Source organism: Penaeus monodon, chromosome 12 (genome assembly GCF_015228065.2).
Source record: "Penaeus monodon isolate SGIC_2016 chromosome 12, NSTDA_Pmon_1, whole genome shotgun sequence".
NCBI classification, from domain to species: Eukaryota; Metazoa; Arthropoda; class Malacostraca; order Decapoda; family Penaeidae; genus Penaeus; species Penaeus monodon.
In genome coordinates this window covers 11,015,859-11,026,125 of record NC_051397.1, presented here as the reverse complement: position 1 = coordinate 11,026,125, position 10,267 = coordinate 11,015,859, and positions in this window count along the sequence as shown.

The following is a 10,267-nucleotide window of genomic DNA, read 5'->3' as shown; positions in this document are numbered from 1 at the left end:
TAAGATAATAAGAGAATAAGATATAGAAATTTAGAGATAATAGAGGAAATAATAAATATATAGATAAGAGGAATATATAGAGAAGATAATAATAAGAGAAAGAGAGAGAGAATATGATAAAAGATATAAAGATGATAATAGAGATAGAAATAAAGAAGATATAGATATAGATATAGATATATATAATAATAGAATAAATATATATATAATATTTATATTAATATATTTATATATATATATAGATAGAGATAGATAGATTGAGAGAGAGAGAGAGAGATAGATATAGAGAGAAGAGAATAATATAAAAAAATAAATATAAATAGATATATATATTATATAGAAGATATAGATTTTAGAATATATAATAGATATTTATATATAGATATATTTATAATATAATATATACACAATATATATATATATATATATATAGAGATATATATATAGATAAAGAAAGAGATATATATATATAAAACAAAATAATATATATAATATATTATATATATTAATATAATATATATATATATATATATAAAAATAAAGAAGATGATAGAGAAGAGAGAGAGAGAGAGGAGAGAGAGAGGAAGAGAAGAGAGAGAGAGAGAGAGGAGAGAGAGAGAGAGAGAGAGAGAGAAGAGAATATATATATCTTCTATTGGCTTTATTAAACCTTGGCTCGAGAAGATAATCCACGCTCTTGATTAAGGAAAGGGAATTAGGGCATCATGCTAATCAGACGAGGGCCTCGAAACTACCCACCGATAGGGCGCTCGACACATAATCCCCGCTGCGCTCTTGAGCGAGATGGCAGACCAACAATCGAGGGAGAGAGTGTGGGAGTGGGAGGAGAGAGAGGGAGAGGGAGAGGATGAAGAAAGGGACAGGGGAAAGAGAGGATAGGGAGAGGTAGAAGAGAGGAAGGAAAAGGAAGGAAAAAGTACTGCCCACTGACCTCCCAGTTCGAGTCCAGCCTCTGTCCAGTTAAGATGTCTCACCCTCAGCCACAACCCAAGTCAGGCCAGCCAGGGAAAGAGTATAAGTCGCCTTTCTCCTTCAGCCTCACGCTCATACTCAGAGACACCGGTCAACCAATTACCTCGAAATGTCTCGTGCCGTAGCCAACGGTGATTGGCTAACGGGCGCGAGATGCCGGTCCGGCTCTCCCAAGTGTCTCTGAATATAAGGTGTCCCAAATGGCTCTGAAATCTCACGGCAGGCTTCGCTTCCTGCACCGTTTCCCAAGAACTATCACTGTGCATCTTCCAGTATAGTAAATGCAATTACAGCCACGAACAAGGTTAAGCTAACTGGCCGATCATTTTGCTAGCAAGATGCAACTTAGTGAATACAGGTTCAGACTTCTAGCTACTCTGAAAAAGGGCTTACAGCACCCGGAAAAGGAAAAAGGTGATCCAAAGCAAGCAAAAGGTCACAGGACCAACAGACATTACTAAGTGGGGCAAACAATAGTAAGTTCCATTTGTTCTAGAAACACCCAAATAGTCATCTCGTAGCTTCGGGAAAATATGTCTTATTAAAAAATAGCAGAAACCGCGGCCAACGAGGTTTTAGGAATAAAATCTGATGAGGCGAGGAGATTGAAGACGCATATTAAGTATTGACTAATAAAGGTGTTATGAAACTGGCCTCCCTCCGTCGCAACCTCTCTCTCCTAAGCGCTGTGGGTTGTGAGATCCTCTATGAAGTACAAGCTATACCTGCCCTTGGCCTGCCTCAAACCCTAACCTCTCCAATTTTTAAACAAAAAAAAAAAAACTCGAGAACGATACTAAACATCTAACAGAGTGGCGGCCTGTGCACGAACTCACAGTATTTAAAAGGGATGACGACATTGTTCAAAGCTACATTGCTCGACACTCCCTGGCTCTCAGCTCTTCGTGGAACTCCGATGGGGCTGACCTACCCCACGACGCCCGCTCTAAGAGAACGCAGCCTCGACCTAGGACCCTTCGCCTATGATCCTTCGCGCCTCACGTGACAAGGCTCTGGGACGTCTCTATAGCATCCACTGACGCCCTCGAGCTTGACTTGTTGATCAGACTCATGATCAATAGATAGTGGCCATGAATTTGTGTAAATTTGATAACACATTTTTATAGGTCAGGCATTCAGACCAGAAACGTGGTGTCTAGATAAATATACTCTGCAAAGGTGCAGGTATACAGATCTCGGCCAGAAGACGAGGGGGAGGAGGCGGGAAAGGGCGTAGGAAAAGCGGAGGAAGGGAAGGAAGGAAGGAGGGGGAGGGGAAGGGAGAGGAGGAGGGGGATGGAGAGGGGGTAGGGGTGGAGGGGGATGGAGAGGGGGTAGGGGTGGAGGGGGATGGAGAGGGGGTAGGGGTGGAGGGGGATGGAGAGGGGAGGGAAGGAGAGAAAAACAGTAAGAGAGAACGAAAAAGAGAGAGAGAGAGGAGAGAGAGAGAGTGAGAGAGAGAGAGAGAGAGAGAGAGAGAGAGAGAGAGATGGCAGGAGAAAAGGACAGAAAGAGAGGGAGAGCAGACAGAGCGGCAAAGTCCGAGACCAAGAACGAGAGATCGTCCCTAAAAGTAACAAACACTCCCACAACTTCCCGCACACGGATGCACAACTCTTAAAAAATGCAGATGGCACATCCCCTTACTGACATAAGTGTACATACATCTACGTTTACACACCCACGTAAATACACATTTACACTAGCACACCTACATAAACACCGAATCCTAGACTTACTCAGGATAATGTCATCGTTACCCTCTTCATATAATGTACTGTATAACATTGCGCGCGCGTGTCTATCCATCTATATATCTATCCTTCCATTCATCCGTCCATCTATCTATCCACCCACCAATCATCTATCTAAATATATATTTCATACCGCCCTCCCTCCCCCCTTTTCTCCCCACGCCATAAGCGGGTGATCGCGGTGAGAATCCGACCCCGGCGCCGCCAACACACGGCCGTATTGCGTTCAGCTCGTTTTCGCGTTCGCCATACCCCTTCCCCCCCCCCCCCCCCCCACCAGCACCAGCCAAAGATGAATGCCCTCCTCCCACCTGCCCTCCGTTACATCCGGCGATAACGAGACAAACGCACTTTCCGCCCCACGGCGGCCCGCGATGTTATGCCAGCTCCGCCGCGACTCCTGTGCGTCGCCAGTGTTCTCTTCGTTGGGTTCTTTTTTACTTCTCTCCTCTTTCTTCTTCTTCTCTTCTGTTCACTACTTTCCGGGCCCCCCCCCCCCCCCTCCCCTTTTCATTTTTTCCTCCGCCTTCCTACTTGAAATTGATTCCCTTAATTAACTTGCCTCCTTCCTTTCTTCGCTCCCATGTCTCCATTCCGTCTTTCCATCTTTGTCTACCTTTCTTCATTTCTCCCATATCAACTTCTATCCTCCCTTGTCTCCACTCCTTATTCATGCTAGCGTTCATTACATGATTTTCTTCTTCCATTGTCTTTTTTTTTTCTATTTTTACTTCATCGCCTCCGCCTCCGACGTGCCACTCCTACTTCTCATTTTCTATTACTTAGTCTTCGCTCGGTGGCCCTTGTCCCCCGACGGTCATCTCCCTCTCCTCCGCTGTTCTCATTCATATTCTGGCATTCTTCCTTCGCCATTTCATTTACCCCCCCCCCCTCTATTCTCTCCACTCCTTTACGCTCTCTCTCTCCTACTCATTCTCTCTCATCTCTCTCTCTCTCTCTCTCTCATTCCTCTCTCTCATTCTCTCTCTCATTCTCTCTCTCTCTCTCTACTATAATTAATATCTTTCTGTCTTTTCTCTCTCTTTCTCTCTCATTTCTCTCTCATTCTCTCTCTCTCTCATTTCTTCTCTCTCTCTCTCTCTCTCGCTATATCGCTCTCTCTCTCTCTCGCTCTCTCTCCTTGTTCCCCTCACTCTCTCACCTCCTTCGTTCCTCTCACCTCGCATCTCCTCCTCCTCCCCTCACCAACCTTGCATCTCTCCCTCCTCTTCACTCCCACTCACCGCCTCTTCCTCTTTCCTCCCGCCCTCGTGTCCCTCTCCCTTTCCTCTCCCTCTCTTCCTCCCCACCCACTAGAGGACCTTCCCAAGAAGGGAGGGAAGGTAAGAGGGAGACAGGTAGGGGGCGTGGAAAGCAGGTGAAAGGGAGACAAAGAAGGAGAAGACCGAGAGATACAGAGAAAGGTAGGGGAGAAAGAAAGACGGAGGCGAGAGAGAGGGAAGGGAGAGGGAGGAAGGGAGGGAGAAAGAGAGAAAGGGAAAGAGAGGGGGAAGTAGAAGATGTGGAGGGAGATGGAGAAACAGAGAGAGAGAGAGAAAGAGAGAGAGAGAGAGAGAGAGAGGAGAGAGAGGAATCCCGAGAGAGAGAGCGAGAGAGAGGAGAGATGAGAGAGAGGAGAGAGAGGAGAGAGAGGAGGAGGAAGGGAGGGGAGGAAGGGAAAAAGAGAGAAAGGGAGAGACGGAGAAAGGGAGAGAGGGAGAAAAGGAGGGAGGGAGAGGGAGATGGGGATATATATATATATATATATATATATATTATATATTTCATATATATATATATATATAGAGAGAGAGAGAGAGAGATGGAGGAGAGAGGAGAGAAGAGAGGAGAGAGAGATGAGAGAGAAGCGAGGAGAGAGAGAGAGAGAGAGAAAGGAGAGAGAAATAGGGGGGGGAGAGAGAGAGAGAGGAGATAGAGAGAGAGAGAGAGAGAGAGAGAGAGAGAGATGAACGAGAGAATGCCGAGGAGAGGAAGTAGAAGAGGATATGAGAGATGAGAGAGATCAAGAGAAGAGATGACAGAGAAAGAGAGGAAAAGAAAGAGCTCTCTTGAGAAGAAAGAGAGAGAGAGAGAGGGGGGGGGGGTTAAGAGCGATCTTTCGTAGTGCGAAATAGGGGAAGAGAGATTTTCTTTTTCATGTACGTAGATAAATCTTTGAAAATTTGCAGTTTTCAACAAGGAGTGAAGAGTGGACAAGGAAGAGAGAGGGAGAGAAAAGGTGGAAGGGATGAAGGGTAGAAGGTGGATAGTGAAAGCTGAAGGTGGAAGAGGATGGTGCGGGTGGCCCGAGGAGGACAAAGGAGACGAGAGAAAGAAAGAGAGAGGAGATAAGGGGGGACGGGAGAGGAGAGGATAGAATGGTAGAAAACGGAAGGGGGAAGGGAGAGAGAAGGAAAGTAGAGGAGCCAGAAAAGAGGGGAGGAGAGTAAGGGAATTAGGACGAAGGGAAAGAGGAGTAATGAAGGGAAAGAAAAGAAGAGAGCAGAGACGAGGAGGGCGCGGAGAGGAAGAGGTAGAGAGAAGGACGGAGATGGAATGAGAGAGGGGAGAGGGGATGAAAGGGGAAATGCGTGGAGGTGGGGGTAAGGGGATAGGAAGGGAGGAGAGGGAAAGGGGAAAGGAAGGAAGGGGAGGGTAAAGGGATAGGAAGGGAGGAGAAAGGAAGGAAGGGGAGGGAAGGGAGAAAGGAAGGGATGGGAGGGAAGGGAGAAAGGAGGGGAGGATAGGAAAGGGGAAGGGGAGGAGGGAGGAAAGGGGAAAGGAGGGGGGAAGGGGAAAGGAGGGGAGGAGAGGGAAGGGGTTGAGTCAGCTTCACGCTAAACAAGCTGGGACTACGCTGAGTGTTCTGGGAAGCCAGCATCTTCTTCCCGCCCGTGTGACAGAACCACGCGCTGAAATATCCTTCGCCTCCCTCCTTCACTCTCTCTCGCTCTCTCTCTCTCTCTCTCTCTCTCTCTCTCTCTCTCTCTCTCTCTCTCTCTCTCTCTCTCTCTCTCTCTCTCTTTCTCCTCTCTCTCTCTCGACTACTAAATTGTCTCTCTCAACTTTGACTTTCCTCTCCTTTCACTCTTTTTGCCTTTTTCATCTCTTTTCTCTTCCTTCCTTTAGTCTTTTCTCTTCGTCCCCTCCCCTCTTCTTCCTCTCTTTCTGTATTTTCTCTCCTTTCTTTCTGTTATTTTTTCCTCTTCTTTCTTTTCTTCTTCCTCATATTTTTTTTGTTTCTCTCTTCTTTCCGTTTTCCTTCCTTTCACCCTCTCTTCTTGTTACTCAATTCTTCCCCTTTCCTCCCGTTTCTCTTTTTCCTTCTTACATGCCCCATATCTTGTCTTCTCTCTTGTTTCCTCTTTCCCTTTTCTTTCTCGCCTCGTCCCCGATTCCTCTTTTTCACAGCTCTCTTCCTCATCTTCTCCTAATTCCCTCCTCCTCCTTTACATTTGCTTTTCATATTTGATTTCTGCTTATTTTCGGTTTTATTCCTTCTTTTCTTTCACCATCTATCTCCCTTTCTACTAACCTTATTTTTTAAAAAATCTCATTTTTTTCTGTTTTCTAACTCTTCTTATTTTCCCTTTCTATAACCATTGCTTTCTTATTCTAAGTTTTCTAACCCTTCTCTCGTTTTGTATAACCATTGTTCTCATTTTTCTACCTTTTCTAACTCTTTCTCTCTCTTTTTTTATTTTCTCTGTCTCTTAATCTCCTTTTCTATTTTTTGCATCCCCTCTTTTATCTCGCTTTCCTTATCAACTTCTCATTTCCTCATCTTATTTCTGTTATCTTTATTTCCTTATGTTCATAATTCCTTATACATTTTCTGTTATTCTTTATTAAAAAAAATATCTATTTCACATTCTCTCTATCCCTCATACTATTTTTTTTTCTCATTTTCTCTCGCCGGTTTCTTACTTCCCAATGCTCTTCAGAATTTCCTTTTTTTTCTCCCACTTCTTCACCCCCTTTCTTTTTTCTCGATTCGTTTGTCTTCTATCTTTCTATCTATATCACGTTCGCCAATACTTTCTTCGTGTTATAATCATCAATATAATTATTCTGATGATGATGAATATTCTCTCACCGTCTCTCCCAAGTTCAAGTTTCTCGATGTACCTTTCTCAATATTCTTTTTTCTCTCTCTCTTCTTTCGCATTTCTTCTCCCCCCTTCCTTAAGCCCGGTATTCCATCCCGAGCACTCTCACTGGCAAATCCGCTAATCATCCTTCCATTTATATATAGCGTCTTTTCAATTATCGAGTCCATCGCATATCCTTTCCTAAGTGTTCTCCCTTTCTCTCGTTTCGTTCTCATTCTCTCTCTCTCTCTCTTTCTTTATCTTTTTCTTTCTCTTTATCTCCCTCTCTCTCCCTCTCTATCTCTCTAGCCCGCCCTCGCTTGCTCTCGCTCTCATTCTCATTCTCTTTCTCTCTCTCTCTCGTCCTCGTTCTCGCTCTCATTCTCTCTCTCTTTCTCTCTCTTCTCTCTCTCTCTCTCTTCTCTCTCTCTCTCTCTCTCTCTCTCTCTCTCTCTCTCTCTCTCTCTCTCTCTCTCTCTCTCGCTCTCGCTCTCATCCTCGTTCTCTTTCTCTCTCTCTCTCGCCCTCGCTTGCTTTCGGTCTCTTTCCCTTGCTCTCGCTCGCTCTCTCTTCCTCCCTCCCCGTCCCCCTCCCCCTCCCTCCCTCTCCTTCTCTCTTTTTCTTTCTCTCACTCTCTCTTCCTTCTCTATCTGTCTCTCGTCTGTCTGCCGATCTGTCTCCTCCCCTCTTTCTCTGTCTCTCTCTCTCTTCCTTGCCTCCCCCCTCTCTCTCTCTCCTTCCTTGCCCCCCCCTTTTCTCGTCTCTCTCTCTTCTCCTCTCTCTCTCTCTCTCTCTCTCTCTCTCTCTCTCTCTCTCTCTCTCCCTGTGTGTGTGGTCGTACGTAGGTGTTTTCTGGGAATCTGTCGATTGACTTTCCCCGAGGCATTAGAATACGATAATCATTAATTTCGACGCAGAGAACCCTTACTATGTCGTAAGATCAACAACCACAACATAATGGGGGAGGAGAGGGAGAGAAAAATAAGAAGTTGGGGGATGGGGGGAAGGAAAAAGAGAGGAAGGGAGCAGGAATCAGGAGAAAGGGAAAAAGATAAAGAGTGGGTGGGAGGGTGAGGGTGAGAGGGAGAGAGAGGGAGGGAGAGAAAGGGAGATAAATAATACGAGAGGGGGAGAAAGAGAGGTGGTGGTGGTGGTGGTGGTGGTGGTGGTGGTGGAGGGTGAGGGTGAGGTGAGGGTGAGGGTGAGGGTGAGGATGAGGGTGAGGGTAGTGATGATGAAGACGATGATGGTGATGGTAAAGAGAGAAAGAGAGTAATGACGATGATGATGATGACAATGCTGCCGTCGACGATGCTGCCGATTACAACGCCTATGACAACAATAATAACCACAAAATATTATATAAACAAAATCACAACAAGAGGAAAATAAAGGCGACGTCGTGAGCCCGTCTCCTGTCGAGCCTCCATTTCTGAAGCATCCGTCATGATCGCTATCGAGTCACGAGCGATGGCCGGTGCGCCGAAACACCTGTTGGGAAAATGCGGTGAAGTGCTGGCTTTGGGTGGGCCCTTCTCGGCTGCTTAAACAGGGATACCATCTCCTACAAGTACAAGTCGCAAAGTTTACGGCATCGCCTCCTGTGCAGCATGAAGATGTTCATTCGGAGCGGTTGGGTATTATCAAGAGAGTTGGTGTGAAGCGGTTGGACATTATAACCAATATACTAGTTTCAAAGTGACTAGCGATTATAACCAACATATTCATCTCAAAGCGGTGGGACACCATAACCAAAACACTAATTTCAAAGCGGTTGACTATTATAACAAATCTATCTATCTCAAAGTCTCTGGAAATTGCCGTCAAGTGAATCACTCCAGAGCTCTTGGGCATAACCAAAAAGACATTCAGTTCAAGTAGCTTGGCATTACCACCAAGCTACTCATGTCGAAGTAGGAAAACATTACCAGCTCCTAACACCGAAATCCCACGACACCTTACCTTTACTCCTCCTCCTAACGGGACACTGCCACCCAAAAGGCCCTTGCGTTGGGTGCCAAGTGCCATCGGTCATCGCCGGGTCATGCTCGCCGGGTCAGGGCGAAGCGCACGACGGTCCCTGGGATAAGCCAAGGCCCGCGGGGAAACCTGCCCATTTGCGCTCGATTTATGAACTCTCCCGGGATCATCGACGCTGATGCTCTTGGCGATAACCGGGGGATTCATTTTATGCAAGGAGGAGGGGGAAGAAGAGGAGGAGGGGGAAGAAGAAGAGGAGGAGGGGGAAGAAGAAGAAGAAGAGGAGGAGGAGGAGGAGGAGGAGGAGGAGGAGGAGGAGGAGGAGGAGGAGGAGGAGGAGGAGGAGGAGGAGGAGGAGGAAGAGGAGGAGGACGTAAATGAAGAGGAGGAAGAAGAGAAGGAGAAATAAAAAGAGGGGAGAGAAGGATTATTATTATTATCATTATCTCTAAAAGCCATTTTGTTTTGATTTTCTCTGCCCCGATTTGCATAAAACCATATAATTTCCACTCGACTTTGCATATGCTTCCTACAGCCGGCACCCATTACCATTAACACCTCGCCTGTATTCACACAATCCCTCTTCCATTTCGCTGAACTACAACTCAGCCGGCGGATTTTTTTTTTAATTTAATTTTTCTAGTTAAGCCAATAATACTTCTCATTCAGATACCCGGCCAAGGGGCTCTTTGACAAGCTTGATCATCTCCATTCCTTTTTTCTCTCCTCCTTCTGGTTCTCTTTCTTCTTTCTCCTCCTCCTACTTCTCTTTTACTCCCCCTCCTCCTCCTACTTCTCTTCCTTTTCCTCCTCCTCCTCCTCCCTACTACTACTACTACTACTACTACTACTACTACTACTACTACTACTACTACTACTACTACTACTACTACTACTACTACTACTACTTCTCTTCCTCCTAATACTCCTCTTCCTCTTCCTCCTCCTCCCTTCCCCCTCCACCTACTTCTCTTCCCCTCCTTTTCCTCCTCCTCCTCCCGCTTCCTCCTACTTCTCTTCCTCCTTCTCCGCCTCCCTTTCCTTTGCGCTTCTCGGTATTCTCGGTCGTTTTCTCGGGGTTCACGTCCCAGTTCCGTGAATGTGGCTTTATTTACAGGGCTGTGAGGAGCGTAATGAGCGGGGCATGACTCACCGGGCGGCGAGCGAGCCTTTCCCCCTACTCCTTGCCCTGCCCCTCCTTCGCTCTCTTCCTCCGCTTCGGCTTCTTCTTCATTTTCTCTTCTATATGCTTTATTTTTTTTTCTTCAACAGCCTCCTTCTTACCCTCCTTGCTACTTTTTTTTTTTTTTTTTTTTTTTTTTACCTTCCATCCCTCCGTACCTCTCGCCATTTTCTTACTTCCTTCCATCCATCTATCTCGCCTCCTACATTTCCTCATTTCCACTTTCCATCCCTCAACCTCTCGCCTCTTTCATCCCTTCCTCCATC